Here is a 22,931-nt window from a genome sequence, read left to right on the forward strand (position 1 = left end):
CCACATGTTACAAGGGGGAGCCCCTACTTTTATTATGTAAGAAAAAGAGGGAAAGTCAAGGGGCTATAGCAGTGTTCATCCAGGGGCTGGGAAAGTCGACCCCCACCGACTCAAGTGTAGGAGGGCTGTGTCCCAAATCAAGTGGTATTGTGATCACAATCCATGCCTCAAGCACGTCCAACATACCAGTGATGGGATTTAAGACTCACAACTGAAGTCCCCAGAGGAGCATGCCAGACTACACATGAAAGATGTAAAGAGTTGATTCTCAATGGCCCTATTCTATTTTTTTAATTTTATTAAAATATAGTTGAGGGGCTTCCCTGGTGGCGCAGTGGTTGAGAGTCCGCCTGCCGATGCAGGGGACACGGGTTCGTGCCCCGGTCTGGGAGGATCCCACATGCCGCGGAGCAGCTTGGCCCGTGAGCCATGGCCGTTGAGCCTGCGTGTCCGGAGCCTGTGCTCCGCAACGGGAGAGGCCGCAACAGTGAGAGGCCCACATACCGAAAAAAAAAAATATATATATATAGTTGATTTACAATGTTGTGTTAATTTCTGCTGTACAGCAAAGTGACTCAGTTATATATATATTCTTTTCCATTATGGTTTATCACAGGATATTGAATATAGTTCCCTGTGCTATACAGTAGGACCTTGTTGTTTATCCATCCTGTATATAATAGTTTGCATCTGTTAATCCCAAACTCCCAATCCTTCCCTCTCCCACCCCCCACCCGCCCTCTGCAACAAGTCTGTTCTCTATGTTTCATAGCTATGTTCATTTGTGTCATATTTTAGATTTCACATATAAGTGATATGGTATTTGTCCTCTTTCTGACTTACTTCGCTTAGTATGATCATCTCTAGATTCATCCTTGTTCCTGCAAATGGCATTATGTCATTCTTTTAAATGGCTGAGTAATATTCCACTGTATATATACCACATCTTCTTTATCCATTCATCTGTCAATGGACATTTAGGTTGTTTCTGTGTCTTGGCTATTGTAAATAGTGTTGCTATGAACGTAGGGCTGCATGTATCATTATGAATTACAGTTTTGTCTGGATATATGCCCAGGAGTGGGATTGCTGGATCAATGACCCTATTCTAAACCCATATCCTCTTCCTTTGTTGTCCTACCCACCCACATACACATCCCCCTCGCCCCTTTCAGCCTTGTCTCCAGCTGGGGCCTGTAATTGACTTCCCACTCCTGCATCCAGTCCAGCACGTGGACCCCCAATTCACAGCTGGCCTCCTCCCATCCATTTTAACATAGTGCAGATTGCCTAAAATTTAGGGATCGGGCTTAGCCTCACGGTATTCTATGAATGACAGATTGCCAAGAAACAATCTCATCCTGGTTTCAGTGCCAGAGAGCCATTCATTCATTTATGACTCCACAGAAATTGACAGCATGTGCTCAATTCCAGGTGTAAGACCAACCCCTGGAATGTGTCACTGAGCCAACGCACAGCACCTCCATCAGGGAGCTACTATCTCATGGGCCAAATGCCAGTCAAGGACCACTTTGGTTCTCACCCGCCCAGCAGCCATTCCATGGTCCTCCCACCGCAGCACCCTGGTTTCGCTTTGCTGAACCATGCCTCCTGCGCTCACATTCCCTCCTTCCCCTGCACCCGGAGGTGGTGTTCTCCTTGCTGCCTGAAAGATCGTTCTCTGTCCCTCTCTCCAAAGTCTCCAACTTTGAATCTCATATCATCAGACCTGCTTGCTGCGGTCACTACAGACCCCTCGGTCCCTCCCTCCTATTCCTTGAAGATTTAAGTACTTGCATCCCTGTCACTCTTTTCACAAAATCCCTGTCATAATTCTTGGTGGTTTCAGTCCTGTATAAATGACATTCCAACACCACAGGGTCCAAGTCTCTTGACCTCTTGTCCCCCATATTGTGTGCTGAGCAACGTGTTGGAAATCCATGTAAGTACCAAGTTCTTGAAGTTTGCTGGGGAACTGGGATGGTGCCCTGTAAGAGAGTCAACTCAGAACACCCCATATCTTAAGGGAAGCACAAGCCTCTTGTAGTTTCTTTTTTTTTTTTTTTTTTTTTCGGTACGTGGGCCTCTCACCGCTGCGGCCTCTCCCGTTGCAGAGCACAAGCTCTGGACACACAGGCTCAGCAGCCATGGCTCACGGGCCCAGCTGCTCCGCGGCATGTGGGATCTTCCTGGACTAGGGCACGAACCCGTGTCCCCTGCATCGGCAGGCAGACTCTCAACCACTGCGCCACCAGGGAAGCCCTCTTGTAGTTTCTTGTAGGTGGTGCACACATCTTGTTCAGCACACTCTCCATTCAGTGTGCTGAACAAGATGCTCGGAGTCCAGGTGTGTAGCTCTTGGGGGACCACTCTGCAGGTAAGGTAATCCATTAGGAAGATTGAATTGAATACAAGTGAACAGCTGTACTTGTATAACTAATTGGCAGTGAAACAGGAATCCACTGCTGATGAAGACTCACCGGATCCACATTCTACAGTTTGAAACAGGAAGAGGATATAGTGTAGCAACAGCAGTAAAGTTAATATGCATCACACTTAGTGGTTGTTTCATTGTAAGGGCCCCAGAGAGGCCAGGTACAGGATCCTTTGTCCACCCTTCTGTAAGATTGTGGCTGGATGCACTTCCTATCTTGGATCAGGAATCACCTGGAATACCTCAGAACCAGGGAGCCCAAAATAGAGGCGTAGCTGGAGATTTTGATGTTTCATGGGTCACCTAGGCATATTCCTGAGGCATAACCAGCTTCAAGAGCAGACCCCTCTAGGGGGTCTCACTGAGACTACATACAAATCCTCTGTCTCACTGGCTTTTGTTTAGTTTGCTTTGTTTCGTTTTATTTTTTAAATTTATTTTTAATGCAGTATAATTTATAAATTATTAATAAATAATTTTAATAATTATTAAATAATTTTCAAGTATACAGCAAAGTGATTCAGTTATACATATATATGTGTGTATATATATATATATATATATATTTTTTTTTAATTCTTTTTCAGATTCTTTTCCATTATAGATCATCACAGGGTATTGAGTATAGTTCCTTGTGCTGTACAGTAGGTCCTTGTATCTCACTGTTTTCAATAAACAGCACTGATGAGCTGGGACACATCTCCCTGAACCTCCTCGAACCCACAAAGCAACATTACTCATCAGTATGCTTCGTGCCCTGACCAGGAGCCAGGGCCATGCAGGAACTTTAGCAAAATAGCTCAGGCTAATTCCAGGCCCTCCCAGCACAATGGCTTCCACAGTCATTGCAAAATGATACAAGTAAAATTTCCATTCAGCACAGTGAACATGATGGTGGACTAAAAGTGTTTCCTTTTGTAGTTCTGGGGACACTTTAGCATGAAAATCCGTTCCATAGGCAAAAAAAAAAAAAAAAAACTTACTGGAAGTAAACTTGTCAGGCTCAGAAAAAGGATGGTGCTGATTAAAGATGCCCCTCCGTGGATACAAGGACAGCTGTTGGGCTTTTGTAGTTTGTCGGGGAAAAGTGACATTGTCCATGTTAGAGAAACCATTAGGTGTCCTGGAAAAAGTAAGAGAAGCTCAAATATCTAAGTGTTACAACTTTATAATAATGAGATGGTGTATGTTTTCATCATGCTGAAAAACACACCGGAAGTTCCATTGTCTGGCACTTGTAAGTTGTGATGGGGCTGGGAGAGCTCTGGTGAACCCTGCATTCAGCCAGCACACTGAACTACATACTAGAGGCCGGGTGCCCAGTTCTTGAATTTGTTGGCAGATGATTATGGAACATGTAAAACACCTCACTCCACGTGCTGAACAGCAGATTGAAAATTATCCAGCTCATGTATTTGCAGTGGGTGTGTGTATGTGCGTGGGAAGGGGGGATTCAGATTATGTGTTTAAAATGCTCAAATTGCCACGGTCAGCAACGTATGGGAAGTGTAAGTGACCCCCGAACAACTCGGGGATTAAGGGCACCGACCACCCCACTCAGTTGAAAATCCGCGTATAACTTTCTTTTTCTTTTCTTTTTTTTTTGCGGTATGCGGGCCTCTCACTGTTGTGGCCTCTCCCGTTGCGGAGCGCAGGCTCCGGACGCGCAGACTCAGCGGCCATGGCTCACGGGCCCAGCCGCTCCGCGGCATGAGGGATCTTCCTGGACCGGGGCACGAACCCGTGTCCCCTGCATCGGCAGGCGGACTCTCAACCACTGCACCACCAGGGAAGCCCACGCATGTAACTTTTGACTCCCCACAGACTAGCCTACTGTTGACTGGAAGCCTCACCAATAACATAAACAGTCGATTACCACATAATTTGGATGTTATAGATATTAAATACTATATTATATACTATAATAAAGTGAGCTAAAGAAAACATGTTATTAAGAAAGTCTTAGGGAAGAGAAAATACATTTCCAGTACTGTACTGTACTCACTGTAAGTTTACATCAAATGTTTACAGGCTGCATTCTCTGTCAATACCCACATCAATATTAAACAGTCTTATATGATACAAAACACTGTAGATGCTATATATACGACTAAATTAGACATCTAACATAAATAGATAATGTGAAAAAGAAATACATACTTACATACAGGTACCATATTTATTGAGAAAAATCTGAGTGTTAAGTGGACCCTCGAAGTTCAGACCTGTGTTGTTTAAGGGTCAACTGTACTAGTATTGGAGCATGTAAGAGACTGTGTTTGGAAGGGTGAATGACAAACTGGAAGGACCAGTGTCTAGCCCTTGCAGCTTTCGGATACCCTTCACCACGCCAAACATCTGGGATGTGCAGATATCTAGACAGAGTTCCCCGAGGCACTGAGATGGTGCTTAGCAGAGTCTCAAATCAGCATAAAACTCTACTGGAAGTGTTTGTCCAACACCTGAAGATTGGGAGAGATTGAGATGGTGGATGTAGGAATCTCTATTCAGCTGCTAAAGAACGTACCAGAAGCACAGAGATATAGATTTTGTAATTTAATGTGAAACTGAACTAATGCTTGCAAGCAACTCCATTTAGCGTCTGAAACAAAAATACTAACAGTATAAATGTTTTAGGGATTTCCCTGGTGAAGCAGTGGTTAAGAATCTGCCTGCCAATGCAGGGGACACAGGTTCGAGCCCTGGTCCGGGAAGATCCCACATGCCGCGGAGCAACTAAGCCCGTGCGCCACAACTACTGAGCCTGTGCACCACAACTACTGAGCCCACGTGCCACAACTACTGAAGCCCGCGCGCCTAGAGCCTGTGCTTTGCAACAAGAGAAGCCACCGCAATGAGAAGCCCACGCACCCCAACGAAGAGTAGCCCCCACTCGCCGCAACTAGAGAAAGACCGTGCGCAGCAACGAAATAAATTAAATTTAAAAAATAAAATTAAATTTAAAATTTAATTTAAAAAATATATATCCTTTAAATGTTTTGCCTTTGTAGTTCTAGGGGAGTTAAGATGGTACATATAAAGAACTCCACTTTTCTTCCCCAAACCATTCTGGAAATAAGATGTTTCTGGTTCTTATAGTTTGGTGGGGGAGTGGAGATGGTGAATATGAGATTCCATTTGCTGAGCAGCTTACTGCAATTACAGAGGTCTGGTTCTCGAAGGTTTCTGGTAATGGCTGACTATCTGGTGATCTGGCAGGTGGTTGATAATGGAAAATCTGATAGATAATAATTTTTAATTGTCCCTTCGTATTGGGTACTCTGTTAGCTCCTGGCATTCTCTGTGCTGTTTGGCTTGTTTGCTTGCCTCTAGAGGTGCAATTCTGTGAAAAATATTGTGGGGTGTGTGTGTGTGTGTGTGTGTTTGCTGGAACTGCTGAGCTGGTGAGTTTTTGAGTCCTGTATTTCCTTTTGACCAATAGCTGAAGTTGTAAAACCTAAGCTTGTAGTTCTTTTGTATGTGTGAAAATGTAGAGAGGGAAAAAAAGCCTTCTCTCTTCCTCACAAAATCAAGATACAGTAACTCATCTTTTACAATCGCTTGTTTGTCTATAACTTTTTCTGTCTCTCAAGCTGGGGGGACAGATAGATCATAAAAGCTTATTATTATTTGTTTCATCTAGCAAAATCTAGTGCAGGCACACAGATCTTTCTGATTCCTTAGTAAGGGGAGAAAATGTATACAAAGACTGATGGGAACATTTTAAACTGGTTTTATATATTGATAGCAAATGGGTCGACACTTTTAAGAGGGTCTTACTTGGTTTGGATAACTGAATGAAGGAGCTGGAGTATGTGATGGTCAGGGGATGATTGTTTCTGGATTTTTTTCGAGTTTCTGATCCTTCTGAGAAATCTAGAGTTTGGAGAACATGGCTTTCTCTCTCTTTTCTCCTCCACAAAATTAGGGAGGTCCCCCAAATATTAATATGAATCAGTTCAAGATGAGAGGGAGAGCTCCATGTGCAACAATAAAGTGTGATTAAGTCTGAAAAGTTATGCCCCTAACTAGCCACAATCTGCCTGAACAAGTACTACATACAACAAAGGGCACATAACAAAATAGCTGGAGTTAATCCAACTATTACCTCCTCTTAAGGGTCCTAGCTTGCCCGAGAGTAATTGGTCTTCTAGAAGAAACATCAAACGAGCCGCAGTTGAGGACTGTACCATAGATCCAGGCTTTCCAGAATAAACTGACATTGCCAACTGCTGTCAACCTGTACTTAAGGACTGATGTAGGATTGCAGACACTTTAGTCCAGAAGCAGACAAATGCGTGAAAGTGCACTGCTTAATTCAGGAGCCAGACAAACCTACTTTGATTTAATTATGGATAATATTCTATTTCTGATGAGCATATCAAAAAAGTTCTTTTTCTTTATCTCTAGCCATCAGTTTTACTGCTAAACTTGTTCAAACTGTAAGGAGACATTTCAAAAATAGTTATCTTGTACCAGCTGACCCCTCAGAATTCAGAAAAAGCAATCCCATAAAAGACTGTAATATAGAGTATAAGTTAATAAGTAAAGGAAAACATAATAATGATTCTGTTATGATTAGTGATATATATTGATTACTCTTATCTACAAAACCACTCAGAACAAAGGTAACTTTGGTTAAATATTATACAAAGTGTCTTACCGAGTTCTCTTTTTTCATAATCATAAAAATTTTTTTGCATAGTTTCAATTAATCTGTTCTTTTTCCTGGGTAATAATTGGATAAATCAGTTTATAACCGTGATTATGACCATCTCACTTGAGTATGACAAGAGTTTTTTTAAGGAACAAGGTTGTTTGTTTTCTTTATTTGGGTGTTGAGAATTCTTTATATATTCTGAAAAAAACCCTTTTGCCAGTAATGTGATTTGTAATATTTTCTCCCAGTCTGTGACTTGTCTTTTTTTTTCTTAATGGTGTTTTTAGCAGAATAACAAGTGTTAATTTTGATAAAGTCCAATTCACTATTTTTTTTTCCTCTTTTGGATTGTACTTTTGGTGTCTTATCTAAGAACTTAAAAAAAACAACTTTATTCAGATATAGTTCATATTGCATAAAATATAGCATAAGACTATGCATAAAACATAGCATGAAACTCCATTTTTAAGTATACAGTTCAGCAGTTTTTACTGCACAAGTGAATCACACACTTGTGCAAGAAACACCACTATCTAATTTTAAAGCATTTTCATCACCCCAAAAAGAAACCCTGTACCTACTAGCAGTCACTTTCTGTTTTCCCCACCTCTACTTCTATCCCAACCTCTAGCCCCTGGCAACCACTAATCTACTCTCTGTCTCTATGGATTTGCCTATTCCACGCATTTCATATAAACGCAAATATACAGCATGGCCTTTTGTGACTGGCTTCTTTCATTAGGCATAATACTTTCAAGGTTCATCCATGTTGTAGCATGTATCAGTGCTTCATTCCCTTTAATGGTTGACTAATATTCCATTGTATGCATATACCACATTTTGTTTATCCGTTCACCAGGTGATGGGCATTTGGGTTGTTTCCACTTCTTGGCCATTATGAATAATGTTGCCACGAACAGTCATGTAAAAGTGTTTGTGTTAACATATGTTTTCAGTTCTCTTGGGTATATACCTAGGAGTAGAATTACTGGGTGGTATGGCAACTCTAGGTTTAATTGTTTTGAGGGTCTGTCAAACTGTTTTACCAAGTGGCTGCACCATTTTGCATTCTCACAAGTAGCACAGGAGGGTTCCAATATTTCCACATCCTCATCAACATTTATTATTATACATCTTTTAGATTCTAGCCATTTTAGTGGGTGTGAAGTAGTGTCTCAAAGTGGGTTTTTTTATTTTTTATATTTCGCTGCTTTTGGTCTTCATTGCTACACGCGGGCTTTCTCTAGTTGTGGTGAGTGGGGGCTACTCTTCATTGTGGTGCACGGGCTTTTCATTGCGGTGGCTTCTCTTGTTGCGGAACACAGGCTCTAGGTGTGTGGGCTTCAGTAGTTGTGGCACGTGGGCTCAGTAGTTGTGGCTCGCGGGCTCCAGAGCGCAGGCTCAGTAGTTGTGGCACATGGGCTTAGTTGCTCCGCGGCATGTGGGATCTTCCCAAGCCAGAGCTCGAACACGTGTCCCCTGAATTGGCAGGCAGATTCTTAACCACTGCACCACCAGGGAAGTCCCTCATTGTGGTTTTGCTTTGCATTTCCCTAATGACTAACGATGTTGATTATCTTTTCATGTGTCTTGTGTCTATTTGTTTATTTTCTTTGGAGAAACGTCTATTCAAATCCTTTGCCCATTTTTTTATTATGTAAGTTTCAGGTGTACAGAATTATAATTCAACGTCTGTATGTACTACAAAGTGATCGCCAACAACACAAATCTACTTACAATCCATCACCATACAACTGACCCTCTTCACCCATTTGGCTCACTTCCAAACCCCTTCTTCTCTGGTAACCACTAACCTGATCTCTGTATCTATTTTTGTTTTATTTTGTTTGTATGTTTGTTTGTTTTTTATATTCCACATATAAGTGAAATCATAGAGTTTGTCTTTGTCCGAATAATTTCACTTAGCATAATACCTTCAAGGTCCATCCATGTTGTTGCAAATAGCAAGAGTTCATTCTGTTTTTAGGGCTGAGTAGTATTCCACCGGGTATATAGACCACATCTTCTTTATTCAGTCATCCACTGATGGACACCTAGGTTGTTTCCGTATCTTGTCTATTGTAAGTAATGCTGCAATGAACATAGGGATGCAGATATTTTTTTGAATTAGTGTTTTCATGTGCTTGTACCCATTTTTTAATTGGGGTGTCTTTTTATATTGAGTTGTAGGAGTTCCTTATATATTCTGGATAATAGAGTTGTCAGATATATGACTTGCAAACATTTCCTCCTATTCTATGGATTGTCTTTGCACTTTCTTAATAGTATCCTTTGAAGCACAAAATCCTTAGGTTTTTAAAAATTCCAATTTATCAATTGGACTTTATCATTTTTTCTTTGGTTGCTTGAGCTTTAGGTGCCATATCTAAGATATCATTACCTAATCCAAAGTAACAAAAATTTACATCTATCTATCTCTTCTTCTAAGTGTTTCATAGTTTTAGTCTTACATTTAGGTCTTTGACCCATTTTAAGTTAATAGTATGAGGTAGAGATCAAGATTCTTTTCTTTTTTTTTGCATATGAATATTCAATTCTTCCAGCACTAAGTGCCCAGAGACTGTCTTTCCTCCACTGAATCGCTTTTGCAACTTTGTAAAACAAAACAAAACAAATCAATTGGCCCAACTCCTTAAATGAGGGCTGCACATATTGCCTTCCTTCCAAAGACTACAGTATGGAAATGGGGGAAAGTAACTTTAGAGAAACCTTACCTACATGACCTCACCTTAGCTACATGACCAAACTAGCATCAACCCTCATGTGATTGATATGTACCCTTAATATGATGTGATGAAAATGGCACTTTATCACTACAGTTTTCCTCCTCAAATCCATACCCCCAGTCTAATCATGAGGAAAACATCAGACATATTTCATTTGAGGAATATTCTACAAAATACCTGACCAATATTGCTCAAAACTGTCAAGGTTATCAAAAATAACAAGAGTACTGGAGATGTAATGTATAACCTGATAAATGTAATGAACATGGCTGTATGTTATCTAATGAAAGTTGTCAAGAGAATAAATCCTAAGAGTTCTCATCGCACGGATATTTTTTCCAATTTCTTTAATTTTATATCTATAGGAGATGAGGGATATTCACTAAACTTATTTTGGTCATCATTTTATGATGTGTGTAAGTCAAGTCATTATGCTGTACGCCTTAAATTTACAGTGCTGTTTGTCAATTATATCTCAATAAAACTGGAAGAAAAAAATAAATAATTCACCATTTCTGTCACCAAAAAAAATCTTGTTAAACTAATTTTACTAAATATTTTTAGTTGTTTAAATATTTTGTTGTTTGCCAACCAATGTAAATGAGTATGACAAGAGTTAAAAGTTACAATCAACTATCTGACTGTATATTGAGTTGAGATATGATGGGACAGTTCCATTTCTTCCTTTCTTTTTTTTTAAAAAATAAATTTATTTACTTATTTATTTTTGGCTGCGTTGGGTCTTCCTTGCTGCGCGTGGGCTTTCCCTAGTTGCCGCGAGCGGCAGCTACTCTTCATTGCGGTGCACGGGCTTCTCATTGCGGTGGCTTCTCTTGTTGCGGAGCTCAGGCTCTAGGCGCCCGGGCTTCAGTAGTTGTGGCACATGGGCTCAGTAGTTGTGGCTCGCAGGCTCTAGAGCGTAGGCTCAGTAGTTGTGCCGCACGGGCTTAGTTGCTCCGTGCCATGTGGGATCTTCCTGGACCAGGGATCGAACGCATGTCCCCTGCATTGGCAGGCAGATTCTTAACCACTGCACCACCAGGGAAGTCCCTCTTTTCTTAAAATGAATTTGCTATCTGGCTGGAGAGGTAAGATATATTCTTGAAACAATTAGAGGACAAAAGAAGAGTAAGCCAACTGTCACTGTATTCTGATAAAACGAAGTGCTAACTATTGCACTATTTGAGACCAGGATAGTATAGTGTAGTGAGTAATAGTAGTGTGTGGCACAAACAGTAGGTGTAAAATGAGTTAAAGATAGAAATTAATGTGTGTTGGCCATCATCAAAAAGTCTACAAATAATAAATGCTAGACAGGGTGTAAAGAAAAGGGAACCCTCCTTCACTGTTTGTGGGAATGTAAATTGGTGCAGCCACTATGGAGAACAGTATAGAGGTTCCTTAAAAAACTAAAACTAGAGTTAGCATATGATCCTGCAGTCCCACTCCTGGGCATGTATCTGGAAAAAACAAAAACACTAATTCAAAAAAAGATACGTGCACCCCAGTGTTCATTGCAGCACTATTTATAATAGCCTGGACATGGAAGCAACCTAAATGTCCATCGACAAGTGAAAAGATAAAGAAGATGTGGTGTGTGTATATATAAATAAATAAATAAATTTATATAGTATATATATATAATGGAATATTACTCAACCGTAAAAAACAATGCAATAATGCCATCTGCAGCAACATGGATGGCGTAGAGATGATCATACTAAGTGAAGTAAGGCAGACAAAGACAAATATCATATGATATCGCTTACATGTGGAATAAAAAATTATGCAAATGAACTTATTTACAAAACAGAAATAGACTCACAGATATAGAAAACAACTTATGGTTATTAAAGAGGGAAGGTGGGGAAGGATAAATGAAGAGTTGGTATTAACAGATGCACATACCTATATATAAAATAGAAAACCAACAAGGACCTACAGTATTGCACAGGGAACTATACTCAATATTTTGTAATAACCTATAAGGAAAAAGAATCTGAAAAAAAATATGTATAACTGAATCACTTTGCTATACACCTGAAACTAACACAACATTGTAAATCAACTATACTTCAATTTGGAAAAATACAAAAGAAAAAAAGAGAAATTGATGTGAGTTGCAGGAAAGCTACTGCAGGGAGAAAGCAGAATTCAAAAACAGAGAAGTCATTTCTAAGTGTGAGAGGGAGGGAAACACAATGTGTTAGAGGACTTTAGAGAGATTGTCTCACCTGGGGTAGAGAGGAGAAATGTGATAGAAACACTGATAGAAATATACATCCAGACAGAGAATTTGATGTTCAAAGAAAGTGGATTAGGGGAGTGGGAGAAGAAAGATCAAATTCATATTTCAGAAGAATAAAACTGTACACTCTTCGCGGAACATAAAGGAAGAGGGAAAGATTGGGTAGGAAGATCTTTTAGGAAGGGAGGAAATACAGAATATGAGTGCCTGTGGAAACAGTCTAAAAAATGGCCAAAGTCCTGTAAAAGGAAAGGTCCCCTGTTTCCTCCTAATCTTCAGAAGTTCTGAACCCAGAGGCCAAGAAAGAAATAAATAAGTAGGACAAAGTGAGTGGAGTAGTACTTAAGGTGCTAATATAAATATTTTATGATTTTTTTTTTTTGCCACACCTTGCAGCTTATGGGATCCTAGTTCCCCGACCAGGGATTGAACCTGTGACCCCTGCAGTGGAAGCACAGAATCCTAACCACTGGACTACTAGGGAAGTCCCTAATATAAATATTTTAAAACCCAAGGGTGATGGCAACGGGAATGATTTGTAAGGGAGAAATCCAAAAGAAATTTCAGTAAGAGGGTTAATTACAGAGAAGGATGAGAATTTGGTAGGTTCCAAAACAAAGAAGCAAAAAACAAACTCCCCCCTTCCCCCAGTAAAAAACAAGAAGAGCTTAAGGAACCAAGATGACTTAAATGACATTAGGTTAAAATTAATGAAATCAAAATAAAGTATGGATTTCAATTACTATTAAAGTGTTGATATTGGTTGATTAATTTTAACAAATGTACCATGTTAAGTAATATAAAACATTAATAATAGAGGAAATTGGGTGTGGGGTATATAGAAATTCTGAACTGTCTTTGCAATTTTTCTGTTAAACAGTTTCAAAAAACAAAGTTTATTTAAAACTATCAATTGGCTCTATTTGTGTGTATCTGTTTCTCAGCTCTGTTCCATGAATCTGTGTGTTTATCCCTTCTCCCTTAGCCCACTGTTTTTCAGCTTTATTGACATATAATTGACAAATACAATTGTAATGTATTTAAAGTGTAGAACACGTTGATTTGATATAAGTATACACTGTGAAAGGATCCTCTCCATTAAGTTAATAAACATGTCCATCACCTCAAAGATTTTCCTTTTTTGTATATGTGTGGTGAAAACACGTAAGTTGTACTTGACAAATTTCAATTATTCAGTACAGTATCATTGGGCTTCCCTGGTGGCGCAGTGGTTAAGAATCCGCCTGCCAATGTAGGGGAAACTGGTTCGAGCCCTGGTCTGGGAAGATCCCATGTGCCACAGAGTAACTAAGCCTGTGCGCCACAACTATTGAGCTTGCGCTCTAGAGCCTGCGTGGCACAGCTAATGAGCCCGCATGCCACAACTACTGAAGTTCGTGTGCCTAGAGCCCATGCTCTGCAACAAGAGAAGCCACCGCAGTGAGAAGCTCGCAGGAAGAGCAGCCTTGGCTCGCACCAACTAGAGAAAGCCTGCTCACAGCAATGAAGACTCAGCACAGCCCCCACAAAAAGAAATACAGTATCATCAACTATAGTCCCCAAGTTATACATTAGATCCTCAGATCTTTGTCAAACTCTTCTTATTTTCCCCACCCCTAAGCCCCTGGAAACTACTATTCTACTCTCTGTTTCTATGAGTTCAACGTTTTTTTTAATGAGTCCTTACATAAGTGATACAGTGTAGCATGGCAGTCTGAGTTTGCAGACTCTTACGTGGTGGCTTATGAGAGTACATAAAATGGGAGCAGCATAGCATTTTTTGATCTAGCCTCAGAAATCAGGCAGGATTACTTCCACTGCATTCTATTGCTTAAAAGCAAGACACCAAAGCCGGCTCAGATTAAAGGGGACATGAATTAGACCCACATTTCAATAATAGTACAGTCATTTTATTTATTTATTAAAAAAAATTTTTTTTTTAATTTTTGGCCACACCGCAGAAGCATGCAGGATCTTAGTTCCCTGACCAGGGATTGAACCTGTGACCCCTGCAGTAGTAGCATGGAGTCTTAACCACTGGACCGCCAGGGAAGTCCCAGTATAGTCATTTAAAAAGCCACCACACTATATTTAAGAGTAGAGGATTAAAAGGCTGATTGGAAACTCTGGATAGACTTGTTGACATTGAGACTTTCTCATTTGGGAAGTCAATGCAATGCCGTTAGATGAACTGTCTTATAAATATCAATTAAGCCCATCTTGGTTTTTTTTTTTTTTTTTTGGTACACGGGCCTCTCACTGTTGTGGCCTCTCCCATTGCGGAGCACAGGCTCCGGGCGCGCAGGCTCAGCGGCCACGGCCCATGGGCCCAGCCACTCCATGGCATGTGGGATCCTCCCGGGCCGGGGCATGAACCTGTGTCCCCCGCACCGGTGGGCGGACTCTCAACCACTGCGCCACCAGGGAAGCCCTGGTCTACTTATCTTTACTCTCCTTTCTGTCTCCCAGAGATGTTCCCCATCATGTACACGCTCGCTCTCAGTGCCTGACAGTGCTTGTTACTCCCACCTTTACCAATATCTGGCTTCGTTATTCATTCATTCACTCATTAATATATATATTGCTCATCCTCTATGCACGTGACTGAGTGGTAGGTGCTTGCCACCGTTGTGAGTAGGATGGAGCTTGTATTCTAGAGAGAGAGTTAAGAAACACATACTTTTTAAAAAGAAGAGTTACAGTTTGTGAAAAGTTTTCTAAAGGGAGTAAACTGGATCGCAGAGGGGGACTTGGGGTACCCGTTTCAAGATGGTGGTTGGAAAAGTCCTCTCTGAAAAGGTAGCGTTTGTTTTATTTATTACTTTCTTTTTAAAAGTATTTACTGTGAGAGATTTTAAACATAGGCAAAAGTGATTCCACTTCCAGTAATGAACTCTCATACTTATCACAAAGTATCAACAATTGTTAACGTTTTGCCAGTCTAGTTTCATGTATTCCCTCCCCCCAACCCCTGTCTTTTTTGTCTTTAGTTCTTTAAAACAAATCCCAGACACATTATGTTACCCTTAAATTAATCTGCATCTCAAACTGATAGGGATGTTTTTGAACTTAATCACCAGTATCACACTTAACAAAATTAATAATCCTTTCACATCATCTGATACTCAGTACATATTCAAATTTCCCTGCTTGAGTCCAAGATGTCACTTAATAGTTGGCTTGTTCAGGTCAGGAGATCCAAAAAAAAAAGTACTCACGTTGCATTTTGGCATGTCTCTTAAGTCCTTTATCTGGGAACAGTGAATTTCTAATACTGTCAGTAATTCTCTTTACTACCTGGGATTCTTCTATAAAAAGAACTTTCTCTCACCAGCTCATTTGATTATTCGTTAAAAAAATTTTTTATTGGAGTATAGCTGATTTACAATGTTGTGTCAGTTTCTGCTGCACAGCCAAGTGAATCAATCATACATATACGTATATTCACTCTTTTTAGATTCTTTTCCCATATAGGTTATCATAGAATATTGGGCAGAGCTCCCTGTGTTATATAGTAGGTCCTGATTAGTAATCTATTTTATTTTAATTAATTAATTAATTAATTAATTATTTTTTTGGCCATGCCATGTGGCTTGAGGGATCTTAGTTCCCTGACCTGGGATTGAACCCGGGCCCTTGGCAGTGAAAGCACCGAGTCCTAACCACTGGACTGCTAGGGAATTCCCAGTTATCTATTTTATGTATAGTAGTGTGTATACGTCATTCCCAATCTCCCTATTTGTCCCTTTCCCCTCATTGATTATTCTGGAAATGCAGAGATCACAGAGGAAGGACTGAATAAGTGCTGGATACTTTCACTTTAATTATCAAATTTCAGAGAAACAAGTTGGTGCACTAGTAACCTCCATTGTTAATCAACAAGGTCTTGTTTGTTTGTTTAGCATCATTATGAATGCACATTTTTACATATCTAATGTGTTTTAATCCATTAAGATCTTTTTTTTTTTTTTTTTTTTTGCCACACTATGCAACATGCAGGATCTTAGTTCCCCCACCAGGGTCAAACCCATGCCCCTTGCAGTGGAAGTGCAGAGTTGTAACCACTGGACCGCCAGGGAAGTCCCCAAGATCATTGTTTTTTATGATACTCAAATTATTCCTTTAGGCTAGTGGCACCCCTTAGAGTTGGCTTCTTTGTCTTTTTGATGTGGTCCATAGATAATTCTTGAATAAGTATCCTGGCTTGCTAGTTCTCTTTCTGCACATACTCCTGGATTTATTTTCTCTACTCCTAAACTTCTTGGGGTATTTGCAAACCAGTCATAAACTTTGTCATCTCCAAGCCTTGTCCCTGGCCGATTTCTTTGCCTAAAATGACTTTTCCTATTTACGCCTCCCAACTGATTTAAGTATCTTTCAAGACTCAGTGCCAAATGTTGGCTACAGTCTGGTGAGACCCTAATCATAGGAGCCACTTAAGCCATGCCTGATTCTTGACTATAGGAGTTGGGAGATAAATGTGCATTGCCACTAGGTTTGTGGTAATATCGTTACACAGCAAGAGATGACAAATACACAACCTTTATGAAATTAGGTCCTGTGTCTTTTTTTTTTTAATATTTATTTATTTATTTATTTAGGCTGCACCAGGTCTTAGTTGTGGCATGCAGGATCTTTTTTTTTTTCATTGCGGCATGCATGCAGGATCTAGTTCCCCGACCAGGGATCGAACCCGGGCCCTCTGCATTGGACCAGGGATCAAACCCGGGCCTTCTGCATTGGGAGCATGGACCCTTACCCACTGGACCACCAGGGAAGTCCCGGGTCCTGTGTCTTTTCGTTTGCTTGTATAGAAGAAACTTTGATATTGGATAGGGGTGCTAGTTAATAATAAAGTTTCATTAAAGTGAAAGTTATACTTTGCCATTTTGGGAGACAGTTCTCCATGGGTCTTTCATGTTTCCGCTTGTTGCTTGGGGGGCACTGTCTGCCCTCATTCCTTTGTGTAGGAAACAGCCTTGGAAGATAGAGATAGTGTCTACTTCTTGAGCAAAGGGCAGGTTTGCTCACAGCCTTAGAAGATGGAGATCGTGTCTCCCTTGGCACCAAGGGCAGACATTCTTACTACCTATTATTAAAGATTTGGGTTTCCTAAGCTCACTGTTCTTTCCTGTGATGCAACCCAGGGTGCATGTAGATGTCATCCAGCCTTCACATCACTCTGTGGGAATTTGGACTCAGGGAACTGGCACAAAAATGCTGATGCTCTGCTGTAAGTAACAAATTATTCTTCATCTTTGACCCAGCAGTTTTCTGGCTTCTACCAGCATTTATGGAACTGTGGCAGGCAGGGAAGGTAAAAATCTCAAACCGCTCAGAGTTCTTAAAAAGCTATAGATATGATGTACAGCACATATTCACTTGTGGAAATTGGAAAGCCCCCCCCCACACACACACACCTTTTTTTTTGAGCGGTGGGAATATAAATACTATACAAAGTTACCTCTGAACTTATTAACTAGTCAAGTGAGAATTCAAGCCTTGTAATTCTTCTCTCTCAATATATGGTGTCCCTCTTTCTCTACCAACTTCAACTACCCACCCTTACCTGGTAAAGTCTCACAATGGCTAAGAATACCTTTATCGGGACTTCCCTAGTGGTGCAGTGGTTAAGAATCCGCCTGCCAATGCAGGGGACACAGGTTCGAGCCCTGGTCCAGGAAGATCCCACATGCCGTGGAGCAACTAAGCCCGTGCACCACAACTACTGAGCCCGTGTGCCACAACTACTGAAGCCCACGTGCCTAGAGCCTGTGCTCTGCAACAAGAGAAGCCACTGCAATGAGAAGCCCATGAACCTCAACGAAGAGTAACCCCCACTCGCCGCAATTAGAGAAAGCCCGCGCGCAGCATCGAAGACCCATCGCAGACAAAAATAAATAAATAAATAAATTTATAAAATAATAAAAATAAAAAAGGATACCTTTATCATGGAGGGATTTTAGAAAGTATTTCCTTAGTTGTTGCTGGTTACATTACCATACAGGGAATGACTGCTTGGTGCCATTTATAGCTAATGCCCCCATTCAGTATCATATAACAACATACTCACTGTGCTATGAAAAAGTCCATTACAGTCACTAATTCAAGTCTTGCTGCCTACTAATTTAGCATCTATAGCCAAGAGATCCAGAGGCTTAAAGTAGTAAAATATTGCTGGGTAAAATCAGAATTGGGAAGCAAGAACTTAATACAAAAGGTACTAAGCAAATGAACCTCAGAGTTGCCTCTGTAAAACAGAGAGTTGAATCTAGTTGAGTTTCCACATGGCACCTACTCTCAATTTAATCTCTAATTACAGCTCTCTAAAATTGTTGTGTTTTTGTAGGGCAAAGTAGGTTACTGAGATTTGAAAAAGTAGCATTTACATTGTGGACTCAAAATATTGTAAACCATCTCTTTGAGAAGGGAAAATTTAAAACTGGGAAAGTAAATTCCCCTTTAAGATGGGACAAGCTTTGATTAAAAGAAAAAAACCTCTAACTTCCTAGATGTTTAGACTTCCTGTTTGTTCAATGCAGTGCTGTATATTGCCCCAATGTTGAAACTGTTTTTACAAATACCGGTGAGACATATTTGGGCCAGCCAGGCTAGCCAGACGTTTGAATAGAGAAGACATTGTGTTTTATATGCTGCGGGGTTCATTACCCAAGGTCCCAGAAGGTAAGGTTTTGCTCAAATGCATGCGAAACCTGCCTCTTATGACTGCAAATTAGGGTGACCAGTGGTCCCAGCTTGCTTGGGATGTCTGGTTTTAAAATGGAAAGTCCTGTGTTTCAGGGAACCCCAGTCCTGGGAAAACATCATAGGCAGAGGCCACGGAGAGGCATCTGGAGAGAATTTATTGGCAAACAAGGGAACATCCAGGAGGAAGAGCTGTGCAAACCCTTTCAGTAACTCTATTCACAGACTGGACAATAAGCAGCATAGGACACACTTTGTGGACTGTGTTCTCTAAAATATAGAGCTGGAGGCAAATTTGATGAGTGCTGATGCTTTAGCCCACGATAGAGAGAATGAAGGCAAGGGAAGGATGAGAAGCACTGCATTGGCCACTGCCAAAAACTCAGCTGACTGCGTGGCAGGCACGCCCACTCAGCCACAGAGGACGTCTGGCAGTCTGTGCAAAGCAACCATGCTGTAGAACAGTCCACCAGAGGGAAAAGAAAAGGGAATTTATGTCTCTGGCTCCTTCCTGCCTTGCTCCTCTTGAACAAAATTTGCCTTGATCTAAATTTTCTCCCTACACTTTTGGGCTTATATCAGCTTGCATACCCCATGGGGAGGCGTTCCCTCCAAGCCAGTGCCCCAGGGGTGTGACAATGGCCTGATGGCACAGCAAAGCCAGGGCAGAGGGCCTCATCCTCTGTGGCAAGTGGCTGGTAGTGGGGCTGACAGGGCTGGTGGAACCAGCCTATGGTGTCCCTTTCTCTAGGAGGGCCCATGTATGGTCAGGCCGTGGTGGTGGCCGAGGTGGGGCAAGAGGTGGAGGGTGGCACTCAGAGACGCTGAGAGGCAACTGGGATATGTCCTGATGTTGTTTCTCCCAGAAAGACCAGGTCAGGAAGAGGACTGGTAGGAAGAGGAGTTAGAGGGGGAGTGGCTGAGGGGGGGCGCCCTGTAGGAGGAAATAGGTAAAAGATAAAGGCAGAGCATTGTTAATCTGATTGTTAATTTGACCTCATGTGTACCCTCAGGGCAGGGATGTCTGGGGATATTTTGGTCTCAAAGCCTAAGATAGACTAAGTTCTATCTTGATCCTTTTGGGCTGCTATACCATAAACTTATGAACAACAAACATTTATTCTTTACAGTTCTAGAGGCTGGAAACTCCAAGATCATGGTGCTAGCAGATTCAGTGTTTGCTGAGGTTGTGCTTCCTGGTTCATTGACAGCCGTCTTTTTGCTGTGTCCTCATTTGGTGGAAGGGGCCAAGGAGCTCTGTGGGGTCTCTTTCATAAGGGCACTAATCCCTTTCATGAGGGCTCCACCCTCATGACCTAAGCACTTCCTAAGAGTCCCACCTCCTAGTATCATCACACAGGCCATTAGGTTTCAACATAGGAATTTGGGGAGGGCACACAAATATTCAGTCCTCAGCAGGCTCCCTCCTGTTGGAGTAAAGCCTTCTGAAAAGAGGCCATTTGAACTAAACCCTGAAGGTTGACATTTCAAATAAAGAGATGAGAATGAGCCAAGATACCAAGATACCATGAAGTGCAAGATGTGTTTGGAGACCCTAAGGAGATAAATTTGAGTGAAGACATAAAGTTTCAGGCAACTTTATATTTCTGGATAAGGAATTTGAACTTTATTTCTCAGGCAATAGGACGCCTATCAATCCTTTTAACATAGCGACACCACTCAATGGGAGATTAGAGCTCAACAGAGTTAGACAGTTTCCACAAGTGTGATATTGTACGGTTGAATCCACAGACAGGGAGGGAGGGGTAAAGCTGGGGTTCTTAACCTGGATCTATGAATTGCTAGGGGAAGTCTCTGTGAAGCTCAGATTATTACACGCAACGTTTTTATGAGGACCTCTATACCTTTCATCATTTTTCAAAAGGTCCGGACCCACAAAAGGTTAAAGTGCACTGGTAAAGAGAGAAAATCAGTAGAGTCCCCACCGTGCCCCAAGCCTGGAGGCATATACCTCCCATTTGGGGGTCAGGAGGCGAGAGCGAAGTTGGCCAGAAAACCTTCTAATTCATAGTTATGAGGCAGTTCAGGCTCGTACTGACATGACCTGGAGAAGATCTGGACGCCAGGAAGATCCTATCCCAGTACAGGCTGAAGGTACAAATAAATACCCAGCAAATTCTTCCCTGCACTTCCTTCGTTCAACTGCGGAGGCGCTAGGACCGCGGGAACGCCGCTCGCTCCCGGCGAAGCCCCGCCTCGGCGCGAAGCAGGACGGGAAAGTCAACATGGACGCGTCCATTTGAACCTCTCGCCTGAGTGGTTCTCCCGCATGCCTGCCTGTCATTAGCAGTCGTGTTCGCAGCTGCTGCCCAGTCTTCCTCCGGAATAGGGGAGGGAGAGGGAATGAGAAGCTGCAGCGGCCGAGGAGTCACCGTGACCGTCCCCGCCGCCACCCTCGGGCCCCCTCGGCCCTCGCGCCCCGGGGAGCAGCCGGGGCTCGCCGCGCCTGACGCGTCCCGAGTCACACAGGTATGGGCCCGGGCTCGCAGCGCCTGGTGGTTCATCGCCTGTCCGGTAGTCTTCTCACGCGCCCCGAGGCCTACCCGCGCGCGGTGACCCGGAGGGCTGGGAGCCCGGGGCGGGCCCTGAGCGGGCGCCAGAGCCAAGGGGACCCAAGCTTGTGGGCTGGGCTTTACGGGGTGCACCTTCCTGCTCCACTCTGCGCCGGCTTCCTTCCTGAGCTAAATGCGGTGTCCCGTGTGGGCCTCAGCTTCTAGATCAGCCCCTTGCCGCTCCGATACGATGTTCTGAGGCCCAGGCTCTTAGACTGTTTCACCTGACCCTAAAGAGGCCGGGGAAGCTCTGCCTTTTTGCGGAGTCGCAACTCAAGGTGTCTTCTGTGTGCATTTGGGTTTACTCTTGAGGCAACTGTATGGTTACCTCTGGCGGGGTAGTTTTTGTTCCTAGTAAGCAATGCTGATATCTTGTTTTATAGCATATCAATTTAATACAGTACTTTCATCTGTAGCTCTTTATGTTGTCCCCTAATAAGTAAAAACACATAAAAATTTGGGGTATTGCAAAAGTATTAAATGTGTCGCCTTAATTAGTACAAAAAGATGTTGTACTGTGAAAATAACTAAAATTAGTACTTTTGTAATTTTCTCTCAAAGTTTTTTTTTTTTTTTTTCCCCCGGTACGCGGGCCTCTCACTGTTGTGGCCTCTCCCGTTGCGGAGCACAGGCTCCGGACGCGCAGGCTCAGCGGCCATGGCTCACGGGGCCTAGCCGCTCCGCGGCACGTGGGATCTTCCCGGACCGGGGCACGAACCCGCGTCCCCTGCATCGGCAGGAGGACTCTCAACCACTGCGCCCCAGGGAAGCCCCTCTCAAAGTTTTAATAGGATAACATTTCAAAATTGCACAACTGAAGTCGGATGAACTCGCAAGTTTTTTAATGTTGGTTATCCTGTTGACTAGAATATAGGAAGACCAGCTGAATTTTATTTTTTTCTTGTAAGTTTTATAAGGTACTGTTTTAGTTATATTCCAAGTTCAGGTCTTCTCAATTCTGAATTTTAGCGGGAGGAGAATAAAAGTGTTTTGATTGTGGCATATGGTTATGTCAGGAATAGCATTTAATTCGTAGGAAAATAACTGACCCTAGAGGAGCTGCATAGGAACTACAGTGGCTTTGAGATATTGCAGAAAAAAAACCCTACTGATGCCAAAAAGACCTCAGATGAGAAATATAAGTCAAATTTAGTTAAACTTTTAATTGTGAGTGCCGTTTCAAACCCTTTAAAGTTGTCTATGGTGCTGTGGTCAAATGTTGCTTTTGATCTGTGTTTGAGGATCGTAGCTTAAATGTGATGCCACAAAATCCATTTTTAGTGTAGGTGTTTTCTTGGAGAGAGAACTGGCATCCACCTTATATACCACATTATACAGTGAATTTTACTAGCTGTCAACTACTGTATGTAGAAATGTTTTGGAAGTAAAGGGGCATGGTTCCACCCACAGCTCAGCCACGTCTTTATAGTGATAAGCTGTACTGTAATAGGTTGTGTTAATTAAGAGCTAGGACTCATAAATTTGCCGCAAGTGTGGCTATCCCATGGCCAGAGTTCTTCACGCCTTGGTTTCCTGTGTTTGGACCCCAAATTGGAATTGATTG

At 42.0% G+C, this 22,931-nt stretch overlaps 1 protein-coding gene across 2 annotated transcripts in view; it reads left to right on the forward strand.

The window, feature by feature from the left end:
* The first annotated feature begins 21,033 nt into the window (after positions 1-21,033).
* Positions 21,034-22,931, forward strand: part of ANAPC1 (anaphase promoting complex subunit 1) — a 100,183-nt gene continuing 98,285 nt past the window's right edge. For both annotated transcript variants that reach the window (XM_081254227.1, XM_081254226.1), the window contains exon 1: positions 21,034-21,284. The gene's annotated coding sequence lies outside the window, so the exon portion shown is untranslated. The remainder of the gene's footprint in view (positions 21,285-22,931) is intronic.

This window comes from Mesoplodon bidens, assembly GCF_964165515.1.
Source record: "Mesoplodon bidens genome assembly, chromosome: 14".
NCBI lineage: Eukaryota > Metazoa > Chordata > Mammalia > Artiodactyla > Ziphiidae > Mesoplodon > Mesoplodon bidens.